At 37.5% G+C, this 17,986-nt stretch overlaps 1 protein-coding gene across 3 annotated transcripts in view; it reads left to right on the forward strand.

Annotated features, from left to right (window-relative positions):
• Positions 1-17,986, forward strand: part of LOC145678665 (uncharacterized) — a 203,779-nt gene that overhangs the window by 130,775 nt on the left and 55,018 nt on the right. The gene's annotated exons all lie outside the window — the stretch shown is intronic.

The following is a 17,986-nucleotide window of genomic DNA, read 5'->3' on the forward strand; positions in this document are numbered from 1 at the left end:
CATATTTTTTATAGTTCATTTATTTTTATGTATAACACATAAATCATACCAGGTTATCATTAAAAAAAGTATCGCTGTTCCGAGAACTCTGGAGACGTAACCACTTGACAGAATGCAACCAAACTTGGTAGGAGCATATTTGGAAACATGCAGAAACGATTGGTGTAGAAAACAAAATTAGTTCGTTTTCGCCACCAGATGTAATTGTGGCGCTGTAAAACGCCATATAAGTACAGTGTGGAAGAAAATCGACACTAGTGGTGCTAAATGATAAGAAAGACTGTAATTACCTCTCCAGGTGCTTACTCACGCCTGCATGTGTTTCAGTGATACGGGTTTGAGGACCACGATGTGCAAGAAGTGAAATGATGGTGATCCGATGTTTACTTCTTTTTTCTTCCCACATTCTTTGCCTTGTGTTCAAGAGGTCCCGGGTTCGATTTGTGAGTCGGATCCCATGTTACCCTGTAGGTCCCTTCTTTAGAACGCCATCATCATCTCGTATGGTACTAGTCACCATACCATGCATTTTCCGTGTTCAGGGACCTTCACGTCAAAGACGTGCCTTTGGGCAGGACCCCACATCATCATCATCGCTCATAACACATCATTATATCACGGGGTTATTAATAGGAGTACAAATCAATGGCACGCGTCGCACGGGGGCATAATTACGGCCTTTCTTTCATTGAATATCAGTAATATCATTTGTCTTCCATACTACACTCACCGTACTTAACAGTGAACAGAAACACAATAGCCTCTGGAGGCGAGATTTGACACTAATCTTTCCCTGGGATTTTGGAGGGAGCTTGCATTTTAGGGGCCACAGGAAAGACTAACATTTAACTTCGTTTTTGCAAGATACCCAAGAATTTTAAAGGGATGCTTCACTTAAAAGGCCCCTTCCCCGTAAATCCGCCACTTACCACGAGGTATTAATAGCATTGGTAATCAATGCCACGAGACCCACAGAAGGGGTAATTACAGCCTTTCTTATCATATAGCATCACTAGTGTCGATTTTCTTCCACGCTGCATTTACGTGGCGTTGTACGGCGCCACAAATTACCTCTGGTGGCGAAAATTGGTACTAATTTTGTTTTCTACATCAATCGCTTTTGTGTGTTCCCAAATGTGCTCCTACCAGGTGTGGTTGCATTCTGTCAAGTGGTTACGTCTCTGAACAGCGATATTTATTTTATGATAACCTGGTACATACTTTGAACAATTCACAATATACATTGTTTTATGTTTACATATTTGCTTACAATTTGTTTGTTTCTCACCCGTATTTGTATTTTCATTGATTACTAATTCTTACACCATATTTTACGGCCCAGTTAACATGCACATATAAAAAATATGTGAATGATTATGGTTCTTGGTATTCCAGAACTTATTGTAGTGTAATTGAATTTCAAAATTGTTCGGATTACTTAAAATTCTTTTGTTCTGTTTCTTCTTCTTTCGTCATTTTCTTTTCATAATTAATTTTGTCTTCTTCCAGTTCCTCGATCACATATTTGGTAATAATTTCTAAATCGTTGAAGTTTTTATTGTTAGAATTTCTTGCATATTAAAGGTTTTTTTTTTTTTTACTTAATTCTTTACATCTCCATAATACATGTTCGGATATTTGTTGTATCCACCCCGATGGCAAAACTTTCTTTGTCTTTCTGCGATGAGCTTTTGTAAGTTAAAAATTTTCTGCAGGAATTCCAAAATAAAAAATTCAAGATTATACAATCATGATTTTATTACAGTGTTGCATGAAGCATAGTAAACAGTTTTCAACGGTATCCCTAGTTCGAGTTACAACCTGTGAAGTCACATTTTTTGAGAGAGTTTTGCTAGAAGAAGCAGATTTAAAATATTTATGATACGATACTCCGTATTTTGTAATGAGAACAGCTTGTAAGGAATTTTCTTGTTATGTATATATATATATAATATCCTGATGGGATCCATTTAGGATTATGTATGTAAGCTGGTCTGTTGTTCCAATATCATCACTAAGTCCATCCTTTCCTGCTGGCCTTTCTCTATCATATTAGTAACCACTGAACCCCAGCTTTCACATATGGCCTCAGACAATGGTATACTCAAACAAAATATCATTAGCTTTACTGCAACAGAGTATTTGTCTCTGAAATCTCCGGAATCAGTTCCAGCAGAAGAGACATTTGTGATTGTTAAAAATACGCTTTACGCGACGAAAAAAGAGAAAAAAAAAGTTCAAACTATATTTATGCGATTCATCCGTGCATTTAAGACAATTACACATAGCAGACTTGTTTTCATACTTTTGTGTTTGTCATATTTTTCCCCTCTGGCAATTTTTCTGCACAGGCGCGGCAAATTTTCTGCAATCACGTCGCAAATCGTGGCATGTTCTGCTATGGGGGTGACAATCATTTTGGTCATCCACAGTGGCTTCTAAAACAGATGGCTTCTAAAAGGGCCATAATCCGGAAAGCATTCCATGATCTCTCTTGAGATTTCTCCTGTTTCATTTCTCATTTATAATATTGGGATTTTTTTTTTTTTTTTTTTTTTTTTTCAGTTTCTTACTTTTATGAGTGTGATATTCCAATCTTGTTGCCATTTTACATATATTACCGCATCTATTTCTTCCTTTGCTTTCGGTATACTACTTCTTTAACCAGTATTTAAAGTCGATGTGGATTGTTCTTTCCTCTTTCTGTAATCTCATCTGTGTATTTTTTGAAGTTTAACTCTTTGTTTATCCATATTCCTAGGTTAAGAGCCTGCCTTACTAAAAATAATACAAAATTTACCATTTTTCTTTTGCTTGATTATTCATCAGTGAAAGGAGATAATGAAATGCAAGTCGCTACAATAATAGATAATGCTATTCTACAACAGAAAATATGAACCTGAAGAATGTTCAGTGTTGCCATTCATAGGAATTACAGTGTTGCCAGAAAAACAATTTCCCTAAAATCTAAGTTAAGGCAGCGAGTAGAGGAACAAACTCAACTGCATTTGGTTACGTATCATATTGTTTTGGTTTCCTGTGAACTACTTTTTAAATAATAGTTGTATTTAGTTTGTAATAAACAGAATAGTTTTAACATACAGTTATTAAAACTAAATAATAATGTTAATTAAAAAGTAGTTCACAAGAAACCAAAACAATATGATACGTAACCAAATACAGTTGAGTTTGTTCCTCTACTTGCTGCCTTAACTTAGATTTTAGGGAAATTGTTTTTCCGGCAACACTGGAATATCTATGGATGGCAACACTGGACATTCTTCATATTTATATTTTCTGTTGTAGAATAGCATTATCTATTATTGTGGTAAGTTGTATTTCATTATCTCCTTTCATTGATGAATAATCAAGCAAAAGAAAAATGGTAAATTTCGTATTATTTTTAGTAAGGCAGGCTCTTAATTCCTGTGTTATTTTCAGGATCGGATTTTTTTTGTTATCTTTGCTCCATTATCATATATTTTATTTTATTCAAGGATAGTTTTAGTTTATTATTTTTGCACCAGTCGTTTACTAAGTTTAGTGTCTTGTTTCCTTTCTCTTCTAAATCTCTTCTAGAGGATGCAGCTGTCACTATTGCTATGTTGCCTGGATAGCCCACTATTGTTTGTTTGAGTTTATCTAATATTTCAAGACAGGGTTAGATTACTAATATGTCCCACATTATTGGTCCATAGAATGTTCCTTGTGGGCGCCCTTTTGTTACCGTCTTTTCTGTGTGCCAACCAGATGTTTTGTAATTTACCTTTCTGTCCTTGCAATAGTCGAGTATTAATTTGTATAACTTTCTGTGTACTCCTAAATCCTTTAGTCTTTTGAATAGAGCGGGCCACCGAAGGTTTTTAGAAGCTCTGATAATGTCCTTAAATATTATCTGATATATTTCTGTTTTTCCTGATTCTATATGTTCTGTTAAAACACGTATTGCGTCTCGATTGCGTTTTCCTTTCCTAAACCCGTATTATAACTTGCAATTTATGTTTTCGTATTTAATGTAGTTACTATTACTGTTCGGATATTTTTCCAATTGTTTAGCGACCAAATAGGCCGGTATGATTTTGGACCTCTTTTATCTTTGCCTTCTCCCTTTTGTTTCATCATCAAATTTGAAATTTTCCAAGGTGTGGGAACTCTTTGTTGAAGAAGGCATTCATTATATTCCCAGTTATCTATCTGGTGTATAAAAATTCCAGATTTGATGCAATCTGGTCCTGGTGCTTTCCGTGTTTTACAACCTTTCGGGCATTTTTTTTTATTTCTTGCTCTTTCGTTGTGCAATGTACCCTCTTCTACATCTGAAAATAATGTTTCCGTAAGGTATTCTATCGTATCTTTCCACCCTTCCGTAAAAGTGCAATCCAGTTTTTGAAAGGTTAATGTGGTTGCTGGTTTTCAAATCTTATTGTTTATTATTTTTTGTAAGGTTTACCCCATGAGTCGATATTTTAATTGTTCTTTAACATAATTGTTCCATGTTTCCTTTTTAGTTTCTTGTATTTTTTCTTAGTTTTCCTTTTGTTTAATTCTTTTGTATTTTTCTAATCTAATTTGCCTTATGATTGGGTTCATAGTGTGCTGGTACAATTTTTCTATCTCTCTTATCTTTTGTTTCAATTTTAGATTGCTGGTTCAAAATGTTTATTTTCTTCATTGATCGTGACTTCTTGTTTGTTTTTGTTGTTTTCTTTATTGTCGCTATATTAATGTTTCAATCTTTGTTGCAAGAGAGTCTAAATTCGTATTTTGCTTTGTTTCTACTTGTGCTTTGTTTTCAAAAACTTCTGCGTTGAATGTTATGTAAATTTATTTTAGCTGTTCATTATTATCAGCTTCTTGTTGAGGTTATGTTGCTTCCATAATGTCAAAGATAATAACATTGTGGTCGCTTGTCTATTGCCGCATCTACGACTTTTTCATTTTGATAACATGTATGTTCGACTCAGCCCTTGCTTGTTTTTGTATGTCGGCAGTTCACCATTATTTATTATCGTTAGGTTATTTTCGTTTATAAAATCTTCTACCAGTCTCCCGTTTCATCCGTTTATATCTTTTTAACTATGCTCAACGAGATTTTAATTTTGAGTCTGTATATATGTCATTATTTTTATGTTTTATTATGTTTATATTGTATGTAATATTATAATATGCATACCTTTGGTCCCCTAGCTATTGACCATCAAAGTGAGGGTTTGAAATTATTTTTTGACTAAGTTCAAAGCCCAAATTTAATGGTCAGGAACTCGGGAACGAGAAATCTGCACTGTATAATATTTCATATGCCTGTTGAGCTCGTCAGCATCTACCGCATTTCAGGCTTGGTCAAGTGAAGAACTTGGATTTCTGAGTTATTAGGTCATCAGAGTTTGGATTTGGACTTAAAAAAACTTGTCAATGTTACGTAAATGCATTGTGTACTTTACAGTAAAGATTTCACATAAAATAATGAAGGACTTTTTTTGCTATAGGGAAACTTACTAGTTAAAATTCACTGTTTATGGCAGAGTTTACTTGTGTATTATGAAATTAGGGATTGAGTTTAAAGGTTACATATTAGATTGTGGATATAGGACAATAAACTGTAGTTCAGTGGAATTTATCGTTATCTTGTGATTACTAGCTTCAAACTTCATTCGTTCACTTCTGTGATACGCTTGTGTTATATTGAGTGTATAATAAATAAATGAATTGTGGTGGGACATAAAATATCAGACCTTTCACTGTCTGATTTTCATTGATGCTAACGGTGTCTTTCCTTATGATAAGCTGCAACGCGATAACTGTGATGTATGCATTAGAGGTTGGTTATCCGCGTTAATAGGAACCGAAGGTTGTGCGGATAATCAATCATGCGTTTAACAAACAAGAGCACGTACAGTTATACAGAATACGACAATTTAAAATCGAGACTGGAGCAGTACAAAAATAAATAAATAAATAAATGAATATGAACATAGAAAGTTTCTTACCTTGGATTATTCACCACCTGCGCGCACACATCGTTGCACCTGGTCGTCAGTGCATAGAAGGATTACCGAAAGTCCTTTTATGGAATGCTGTTGAAAACCGTTGTCGTAACCCTTTTGATGGCCATTACGTCATCAAAAATACGAACCTTTGACTATAGACGTAAATTTAGGAAATAGAAAATAACTGCAAGGAATCAGATCTGGTAAATGGGGAGGGTTAAACAACTCATAGATCTCCTTTTGGGACAAAAAATCTTACACAATCATTGCCTTGTGATGTTGCTATGAAGCATACGCCAATGAATATCAACCCGATACTCGGGCCTCGCACGTGTGATACGTTGCAGTAACCGCTTCAGTATCTCAAGATAAAATGAAGCATTAACTGTCTGTACTGCAGGCACAAGTTCCTTATACACAATGTCCTTACTGTTGTAAAAAAACAATGAGCAAAAGCTTGCTTTTTGGGTTTTGACTGACGCAGTGTTTTTTGCTTGTGAATTGTTAGGAGACTTCTACTCTGTACTTTGACGTTTTGTCGACGGGTCATATTGAAAATCCATCTTATCCCCAGTAACGATATTCAGGAGGAAGTTAAGGTCTCTATTAATGGTAGCAATCAGTTCTTCGCAGTGATCAAGTGGTCAACGCTGCTCCTTTGTCGGTCATTTTCTAAGGAATGAGGCACGAAATGGCCACAGACCGTCGGTTATTATTTGCCACACAATTTCTTTTTTTATGTGTAACGCCTCAGTAAGGATTCGCAGTGTTGCATTTCGGTCTTCTGTGATCAGTGTCCTCACTTTTTCCACCGATTCCTGAGTTCTCACTGTCCCTGCTGCACTTGTCTTCAGTCGTTTTCGTTGTCTTCAGTTGACTCTCGTTCTCTCAAACGCCTGTGCCATACAAAAGCACGGACGCGGGATAAACAAGTGGCCCCCATACTGTTATTGCAATATTTTATAAGCTGGAGCAGTCTTACTCAGACGCGCACAAAACTTGATGTTCGCTGTTTGTTCCATGTTAAATTCACGATCTTAGCAACATCTGTCTACACTCATCACGAACCTACACATAATTCTCAGTCAAGATCAATACACTTGGTATCAGTTACGAAACATTCCACTTTTGTTTGCATCACAACTCATTTGCACAGCTGTGTCACATGTTGAGCGAAAAGTATATATTGTACAGTACTGTATCCAGATAAGATACATACTGAAAAATGAGAATACACGTGTAATATACTTGCCTAAATTACAGTACTTGGTTATTTATGGAGAAAAATACGCGCATAGTTTTTTATTAGATTTTTTATTATAGTGTGTGGATAAACAGCGCTCTGCTGTAATTAATTTCGTTGGTTATTTAACAGCTCTCTCTCTAAGTTCGCTGTTAACACATCCATGAAAACTCCCTTTATAATGAAAAGCAGGCTGTGTATAATCTACGAGTTATCGTTATTTTGTTTATTTCTTTTCCGAAAATCAACTGAATGTTAATAGAATGAGTGAAGAATAACCCGTGTTTAGTAAACTTACGTCTAAATTACATTTTGTAACTTTTGTTTCAGCTTTTCATGATTCACAGCAGTATTCTCAGACAAGGATTTTAAAATCCCAAATGGCAGATTAACAAGAATGTGAATGCGCTCTCCTGAAACGAGTGGAACTCTTCCGTGGACAACTAAAGAGTGAAGCTGTTTTATTTATATTCTTTGCCTCATTATAGCAGACATGGAACTAAGAATAGAATAAAATATTTTACATCACTAAGTGATCAATAGTGAGAAACTTGCAGGAAGGCTTGATCTAAAAATATTCTATGCTTCCAAAAAATAGAAGTAAATACAAGAACACAATCATCCTATCAATGATTCTTTATTTATAATTTCCATGACTTCCTCTAAAATGCCATATTCTTCAGAATAATTAGAAAAGATGGGCATCGAATATGAATCATGCTTTTCCGAGCGTACTATCTTTGTATATGAGCTTTGAATGTGATCACAAGGTTCTAATTTCCAGCTGCCATTTCTCCATGAAGTCAAGGTCATATCAAGTGAAGATCACATATAGATAACAAGAGATCTTTATTGTGTCTGGTGAGAAGAATTGTGCGTTGTAGTAATGTTTCGAGCTACACCAGCGTAGATTGATACCAGAAAGGTCACCAATTCCAAATTGATCTAAATGAAGTAGCTATTCATTTAGTGTATTTTGGGAGAATACAGTAGTTCCTCTACTAGAAAAAGTAGCCGGAAATCATATTAATTGCTGCGGCAACTTGACATCAATTTTAAGCGCGGTCAGGTGAGAACTACAGTTTGAAATAAACGGGCAACTATCACAATAATTACCCTAGTTGTTGAATAGGAAAAAAGAAAAAAAGAAAAGGGAGGTGTAAAAATAGTTTATAATGCTCTTCGCAGCGCAAAATATTCTGGTAATAAAATATTCTTCAGATACTTGGCGGATGTCTATTGTTCTGTATGGCTGCGAAACATGGTCACTTGCTCTGAGGGAAGAACATAGACTGAAAGTATTTGAGAACAAGATCCTGAGACGAATATTCGGACCCAAGAGGAACGGGAATGGGGAATGGCGGAAACTTCATAACGAGGAACTACATAATTTATATGGTTTACCCAACATTGTTAGGGTCGTCAAGTCTAGGAGGCTTAGATGGGCGGGTCATGTAGCTAGAATGGAAGAAAGTAGAGACGCTTTCAAAGTTTTGATTGGAAGACCAATCGGAAAACGACCATTAGGAAGACCTAGGCGCAGATGGGAGGACAATATTAAGATGGATCTCGCAGAGATTGGAATACAGAGTAGAAACTGGATGCAGTTAGCTAAGGATAGAAGTCAGTGGAGAGCTTTTGTGAACGCGGCATTGAACCTCCGGGTTCCATAGGCCATAGAGTTAGTTAGTTAGTTAGTTAACTTGGCGGATGTCTTAGTAAAGATGATTGTCGGAGAGAGTATCTATGCGGAAAAGAAAACAGAGGTACCATATTACAGAAAGAAAATATGGAATATGTCGAAGACACGAAACAAAAACAAACAAGAAATCTTTGCACTCGTAATTGAAACTTAGCTTAACTCGCTTAAGAGGGGGAGGCACACATTGAAATCTCCAATAGATAACGGAGATTATGTAGCTATACAAGAAAAGTTCCGGAATAGTTTAAAGAAGGCGAGTTCACTGCCGGACTCAGATTGGAAAAGAGGTTTAAATTGTTACATATAAGACATTTCAGTTAACAGTTTTTCAACTCTTGGTCTACGATGGTGGTTCTAGTCACACGCCAAGTTTTGGTATTCTTAAGTTAATTTAGTATCTTAAAATTTTACAATCGTACTACCAAGAAATGCATAAATATATTTTCTAATTCCACATTTGTACGAAAATATTCTACCTTTACTTCAGTAGACACCCTATAAATATGCCAGGCTCATAGCGAGTCACTTTTTTTTTAACTAAAAGTTACTTTTTTTTATCAAGTTGGTGAATAAAAGTTACTTTTTTGGGGAGGTAAAGTGACTTTTTCGTGTAATTTATAATTTGCATTGGCAGTTTTCTAAGAAAAATATAAAAATAAATGGAAAAAGGCAGAAACTTGTTAGTCATTACTCTTCTGAAAGCTTCAGTACTTGCTGCCACATGTGAAACGGTCAGCTTTATTCTCACTACAGTTTTTATTCTTTCTAAAGCACAGTGGATGGTTGGCGGATGCTTAAGCTCTCAAGGTGGGGTTGAGAACCCATCTGTGTCTATTCTTTCTTCTATCATAATAGTCTTTTAGTTTTTTCTCGTAATAGTTTACGCTCCGCTCAATGGTGTGTGTGTGTGTGTGTGTGTGTTTGTATTTGTGTTTTTTTGTGTGTGTGGTTCATCATGTTCGTCTTGTGTTATGCTTCTTGTATGTTCTTCTTAAAAGTAGGTGATGAATTTGAATATTTCATGACTTTGAGAACTCTCAGTGCTAAGTTAAATATAATGTCTGGGATGAAGAAATTCGGAAATAGGCCAGAACTGGTCCCACTTACTCAGAAGCTTCTTACATCTGCTAAGTCTGCTTACTGTAACTACAAAGCATACTTAGAAAACCTAAGAATGGAGGAAGCTCAAAAAGAACTAAAAGAGAAAAGATAAAAAAAAAAACAACAGAGAGGTGGTGGAGAAATTGACAAAGGAAAAAAGGAACCTGATGGGTTTTTGGTCACTTTTTCGTGTGTTTTTGGTCACTTTTTAACTATTTACAAGAGACCAGACCACTGTGAGCCCTGATATGCCTATATCTTTTTTAAATGCACAGAAGGATCCATTCCATTCCTGATGTTAGAGTTAGTACTTGGTGAAGACCTCTTTGGCAGCACGTAAAGTATCAGTTCTGCTTGGTATTGTATCAAGTCATCGATGACATTGGTCACACTGGCTTAAATAACTATTGTTTGTTGCTGGTCTGTGTGGTTGTTTGTGCAATTTTAGTTGTAAGAAATCTCAGACATTTTTCTATAGATTTTTGTCCGGACCATGGCAGAATTTGAACCCCATTTTGCTTCTTCCAGCGTGTGGTCAGTTTTATCCTCAGCCTGTGGTATGTTAATATCTCATAATCGATTAATTGTTTGGAGTCCCGCAACAGTTCGCCTATTTAGTACAATCTAATTTGCAATTTATTCCATGTATTGATGTGTCCATCACAAAAACTGAGGTTACTGCTATCACTTTCAAATTGAACCCTATGACAATCACATTACTGCACTGCACAGCAGGACGATTTAATTGTAGTGAATCGTGCGTAATCCGTCAATCGCTTCCACACCCACTGTCCGAAAGTCGGCTTTCGTCTAAAACAATAATATAGTTCTAAAACTGTTGTTGCTTGTTGCATATTGCTGTAGCCCAATTGTGTCTTGTTTGTTCGTTTGTTTTCTTATGTAACAAACAGCTTCTTTTTGTTGACTCGATATATTCCCGTACTATGCAAATACAACTAAACAGTTGGTACTGATGTCAGCCTCGGTTTCGATGTCACTAGCAGATTTGGATGTTGAGTCCTTGCACCCTGACATCCTCGCGATCCGATCTTGAGCCTGCATATAACTTTTCGCCCCATTTGAACTATACTATAATCCTTTTAATAGTTACTACACATAACAGAACAGATTCGAGGTCAACTAGCAACTCTCATTGTTGCTCCACTCGAGGATGGAGTCCGCCCTACTTCCAGGCTGGTATCCACTAGTTCCCGACCTGCGTCCGCACGGATTGTGCAGTAGTACCTCTATACTTACAGTAAGCAACCGAACAATTTTCCATTAGAACACTTAATCCCGTATAACAAGTAATGAATGAGATACACCCATTGCGCGAGAGGCCGAAGACAGTCTCCTTCCAGTTATAATTACTGATGGAGGCGACTTCCGTAGCGGGCAGAAGTCGACTATTATCAGCAATGTTGGTAACCGAGCGTTAAGGCAAACTCACTTTTCTCTTGGCAACCAAGCTTCAAAGTACCGAATCCCACTGTTTAGCCACCAGAGTTCAACCCAAATCTGAGAAACCAGGAAATATTGAGCAGGAGGAGGGTTGCTAACTGGCGCCCCTGCGTACCTCATGTTGTTAAAATTCATGCTGACATACTACGCTTACGTTAAGGTGCTAGGTACTTCCTCCGGGACCCAATAACACGTGTAGGTTGCTATTTGAGAGAAGGGTTGTAACCATTGCGTTCCCACTGTAGGGCGTACTAGCATTACAGGGTTACGTCAAGTTTACGTGCTGACGTACAACGTATACTTCGGGTATTATGTACATATCCCGGACCCAGTAACATGTGTAAATCGCTAACCACTCCTTGAGAGAAGGGCCGTCATCATCTCTCTTTCCCGGCAGGGCGACAGAGCCTAAACTCTGCCTTCCTCCAGTTACGACAAAAGTACACCGTACATCACTGGAACCAATGACTCATATAGGCTGTCGTGAGTAACACAGATACGGTTAGCTGGGAGGCTGAGCTTTCCCCCGGTAGAATAGGAAATTTCCCTCCTCATTACATTAAAAAAAAATGTGCTGAGGCCTCACATACACTTTCCTTCCGAAATATAGGGCATGTCCTTTCCTACCTCCAACACATGTGTGTTGAAATACTAAGTATTTTCTTCCAGACCCAAAAGAACGTATAAGTCTTCCTTAACAGACCGGCCGTAGCCTAAACCGTCCTTCTCGGTGGGTCGTTCGAATCCTTCCATTTCTGGATAACCCCAGCTACCTCAATTTTACAAGTCAAAGTACCACGTACTCACCCAGACCCAATGGCACAAGTTACTCGCCCACTCAGGAATCGAGTCGAAGCCTCCATGTCCATTACCACTTACCTCAGTTTGCCGTGCTGATGTACCACGCATGCTTTCAGGTCCAATGGCATGCCTTACATGCCCGTTTAAAAGTCCACCGATACTTACCATCCCCAGTAGGTTGTAAACCACACTGAAAAGAATTTCGAAGAATGGGGTGTGATGGCACTAGCAATGTGATTATTGCATGATTAAACATACATATCCATGCGGTGCATTCTTCCCCGCGTAACTTAACTAACCGTTATAAGGACGACACTCAACGAAGTACGGGGGCTCCTTCCCCTTTCTCATCGCGGGCTTTGGACCAGCCTAGGCGGAGTTAACAGCATAGATATTGCGCTGATTTCTGTCATGTTCCCAATGCCGAATTATACCTCAAATAAACTCAATCAGCTTCTTGCATCACGTCTATGCGCTATAATGTCACTTGTTACTGCGTGCTCACATCACTACTTATGTCGCATTCGTTCAGTTTCCCATTATATGTTATCGTGCAGGTAGTGTATATATGTCCTCTGTGTATGCTTAGGATTTTGAGAAGGCGTGATGACCCAGCGGAAGAGAGCTCATCTCTGATGCTACTTTTTAAATTATTTTTTATGTAAGCTGGTGCTAGACATCTGGTCCGTTTATTCTTCCGCCTTATTTTTCCCATTTTCTCGAACCGTTTTCATCGCATTATTGTTTGATTATCGTTCAGTAGAATATGTTTGATGAACATCCATTCACTGATACCATAGTTATGGAATAAATATTGTTATGAAAGCTGTTTTTAGCGTCATTTAGTATTTATTTTCATTGCGTTATTGTCATATAATGAAGTGGTATGTTTCTCAGTTTCATTTGCTGCCTTCCAGGTTTCTCCAAGCCATATATCAAATTTTCTGATTCTGATTGTTTTAAAATTTAAGAGGCTATTTGACAGTTTCTGTTATGTTGGTTTGATGCTCTCAGGAGGCAGAAAGTTCGAAGTCTAACCATTTACGTAGCAGTTCGAACTAATTTTTCAGTAAAATCGTTTTTCAAAAGCGAAATTCCTTTTATGCACACGACTTTTTGTCGTTGCGTCATTGTCGACAAAGCTGGTTGTGTTGTTAATGTTCCATTCATGCACGCAACATTTGTCATTAAGCATAGAGAGCGATAGCAGTGTTGCTACCCACGTTTCTCATGCTCCAGCTAAAAATCATAGCCTTCCTAGATAACTCATTGGCATTTTTTTCTTGTAAGAATAATAACTTAAAACTATTACCGGTGCACTTTTCTATTTTTCAAAGAAAGTAGAGAATGCAATCACAAACCATGGAACATTACATACTGCTGTAGTACTAATAATTCTGCTTCTTCCACCTTAATCATATGGCAATATGTAATGTCTTCCACGAAGACACATCTCTGATGTTTGAACTATACCATTAAACCATCAAATTCATAACAATACAGCATGTATTTGAAATTGAATCAAATCAACTTATATTTCGCATAGTTTAAATTTTAATCCTCACATAAAAGCAGCCTAGATTGCCAGTTTTCTGTATCAGTTTCATTCTCTTCATCTTCACGACTCAGTCATAACTTACCAATACTTTCCACCCACTATATTCATTCTAATCACACAACAGTCCTATAACCTACATAAAAAAGAAAGTTACCCGTTATTTTACCTGGATTTTTCTTGCTTTTCTTTTTCTGATAGTCCTTTCCTGTATGAGCATTGATCAGTACGTCGAACTTGACGAATATACTTGTTCCCCATATGCAGGGTGTCCGGAATGGAACTGACGGTTTTTAAAAGTGTATAGTTTTAATATGGTCAGGGATACAGAAGAAAGAAAGAAAAAGAAAACATGAATTTTAAAGAACTCAAAAAGTTTATTTGGTCTTACTTACAAGTGATTCTAACACAGTGTAACTCCTTTTGTAACTTTTACAATATCTAACCTGAACTCAATCTCTCTCCACGTATTCTGTAACATCTGCGGTGTTACTGAAGCAATCGCATTCCTAATACGGTTGTTCAGTTCATCAAGGTTACGCACCTTTCACCAGAATACACAAGATCTTTCACATACGCCTACAAGAAATCCAGGGGGTAACATCTGGATAGTGTAAAGGCCACCTAATTGGCCCATTACGGCCTATCTAACGGCCAGTAAATTCAGTATCAAGGTACTCCCTCACTTGAAGGCTTCAATGTGGCTTGGCACCATCCAATTGGAATATCACTTGAGGTTGCAAATATTGTAACTGGGGAACAGCAAAGTGTTGAAGCATGTCTAAGAACACATTTCCGGTTATGGTTTGCTCTATGAAAAAGAAGGGGCTTATAACTGCATTATGTATTAAAGCACACCAAACGTTCAATTTGGGACTGTCTCTAGAATGCTCAATGTACGCATGTGGATTCTCAGATCCCCATATCCTAACATTGTGTCTGTTAACACAGCCAGACAAGTGAAAAGTTGCCTCATCAGAGAAAACAACGTTCAATAGGAAATTATGATCATAATCAATTCTGTCCAGAATTTCAGTAGCAAATGCTGCTCTCTGTGGCTTATCATTGGGCTTAATTTCTTGCAACAATTGCACCTTATACGCACGAAAACGTAATCGTTTGTGTACGATATCGTGCACTGTTGACTTTGGAATTGCCAATTGCCTGCTCACTGCGCGAATTGACTTCCTCGGGCTACGTGAGAAACACTCTCTTATTGCTTCCACATTTTCTTTTGACACACGCGATTTACCACCGCTGTGTTGTTTCACTGCACTCCCCGGTGATAAAAGTTGATCCTTCCACGCCTGGATACTGTTGGGTGATTGAAGATCTTTGTGGTAAACACGTCGAAAGTTTCGTTGAACTTAAACAACACTTTTAGTCTCTACAAACTACAACACGCATTGTGCCTTTTCGACTGCCGACGCCGTTTCTGTTTATCGTCGATACTAGCGCCGTTACCGGTAGTTGTTGAAGTATGAAAATTTGCTGAATAAAACTTTTTGAGTTTTCCTTCAATATGAATGTTTTTTTTTTTTTTTTTCTGTATCTCTGGCCATATTAAAACTATACACTTTTAAAAACCGTCAGTCCTATTCCGGACACCCTGTACTATCCAAATACGCTGCTACAACGCTATCAGTTTAACGATAGTCTTCTGATTAGGATCCTATCGTTCTGTTGTACCTTATCCCGGAAAGGTGAATACTCTTCTTTTCCACTTAATCCAGGTTCTGTCCATAAGAGTTGTAGTAATGCAAAGAACAACAGCAGATCTATTCAAAACCGAAGAAAGTGATTTGACAACCCAGGTCCGTGTTGGGAAATTTCATATTCGAGGTGGCACAGATTGTGTTTCTTTAATCATTTTCGACTGTTTTTCTATATCTGTGTTAGTTTCGTAGCTATGTGTCATAAAATGCAAAAAGGAAGCGAGAATAAACTATGGGGGCAATGTGTAAACATGTTCCGATTTTTGTTACTTCCGATATCAGTTATCTCTAATCTGGCACAAAAACAAAGTTTCTAGCTTCTTTCAACGAAAGTATCTTCCAATGTAGGTATAAGCCGCCCGCCATCTCTAATATGAAATTTCCCAATAAGAATCCGGATTCCCAAATGCATCTATTTTTTCATTCATTAAACACCATCTAACATGTTCTGAAGAGATCTCCTATCATCCCTTGCATTTCTACAGCTCTAATAGACAGAGCCTAAACTAAGTGGCAAGGCAATCGCGAACAGTTGGCAAGGCAATCGCGAATCCTTTTCCAATGTGGTGCTGAGTTTCTTGACCTGAGGGCTTCTCGACCTTAACCCCTTCTTAGTTACAGGTTTGCCTTCCTCCTATAGATAGCCGTGTTCAAATCGTGTATAATCTCACTAAATTGCACTTTGTGTAACTTACCAATTTTCGTTAGTACAAAAATAAAAATAAGTTTTCTCGTGAATTTTGGAAAACACTTACAAACAGGCCAGTATAAATATTAAGAAAATACACTCATGTCTTACCGATAAACTGTTCGATGCCTACAGCATCCATTGTTTCCTCAGATAAACTAAAAACGGTTGACAACAGTATAAGGTCGCGACAACATCTCGCTCTTCCATAACCGGAACAATGATTACGCAACTTTTTCAAGTTGCATACAAGTTCTAGGACAGGTCACGACGACACAGCTGGCGCAGCGACAGGCATAAAAGTAACCATTTATTCGCACTGAGTTTGAAATCAGGGCGGCTATTGCCACAACAACATGACGACAAAAGTTGTAATGTATAAAAAGGCCCTTAATGCCACTCCACTCATGTTTCCTTTCTGCTGGACGAAGAAAATAAATGCCAGTCCATCGAACTTGGCATTCTTACTTCGCAGCCAAAAGGCTCTGCTATCGAACTCTTTATTCTATTATTTTCCAGTTTTTCCTCAGTTCCAATGGCATAATAATAGCTTTAAATAAAGAATAGTCGACTACGTTCCACTTTGTTTCCTACTGTTGTTCCAATTTTTCATTTTCAGCTATCAGTGTTAATTACTTTATTATGGGTTGTATTTGGAAGATTGCTAAACAAATAAACCAGCTAACGAGGAAATTGAATTAGACGGAGCGGATTAAAATGTTTGGTAATATACTTGCTTCAGTGCCAAAAATGGTGAATTAAACAAGCGTTTTTACGAGGTGCATTCAAGTTATAACACCTCCATCCCCCTTCCCCCTCAGGACTGGTAACAGACAGAAACGTGTTATTTGGTTTAAGATACGCGAGCACTCGTTGTCATTGCGCGATAGAATTGGCAAAACCGTACAGCACATAGAATTAGCAGCAGCGTTGAGAGTGATGACTGTTTTTGATACTTACGATATTCACATTTCATTACAAGAACAGAGTGTAATCATTCGTTTTCTGCATTTGCATGGTATGAACTTCTTGAAATTCATCGCCAGTTGAGTGAGACATGTGATGATGGTGTCATGGATTTGTGCAATATGTGTTCGCGGGTGCGACAGTTCAGAAAAGGCAGAATGTCGTGTGACAACAAATCAAAACAACCTCAGCCTCTCACAAGCCGGTCTGACGACATCGAGTGAGGGGAAAAAGTTGTTTTGGAGGGTCGCGGAATGAATCTGGGACACATCATCTCCAAAGTTGGCATTTCCGTAGGATCTGTCGGGCCCTAAATCGGGACACGTAAGGAACAGAAGAAAGCCATGCTACTTTTGATCTTTTAAGTGGTTAACAAATATTACTTGTTTCTCCTGCCTCAAGTTGTTGTCCTTCTCCCCTTTCTATCTTTACATCTTTGAGCTGTTGCTTCGTTAACCAGTAAGATCAAGATAGTCTTTGTCATGAGAAAATTATGACTTATAAGCATATGATTTTCTTTTATTTGCGTTTAACTTCTGTTTGAATGTCTGTTTTGAAGTTAAACTTTTGTAGAAAATTTCTCATGTCTCTGCATATTGAATTATTATTTGTCTTTTGAAACTGTCTACTCGTACTTGTCAATATAGTTGCTGTAAAAGCTTCAATAAAGTTTCTTTGCATACATTACTGTGTAATCATGTTAATTAGCCATTTTCGTATAAATTTGGTGGTCTTGGAATGATCACTACGTGGTTACCACACATTGG

The sequence above is a fragment of the Thermobia domestica genome, chromosome 2 (genome assembly GCF_964235325.1).
Source record: "Thermobia domestica chromosome 2, izTheDome1.hap1.1, whole genome shotgun sequence".
Lineage (NCBI taxonomy): Eukaryota > Metazoa > Arthropoda > Insecta > Zygentoma > Lepismatidae > Thermobia > Thermobia domestica.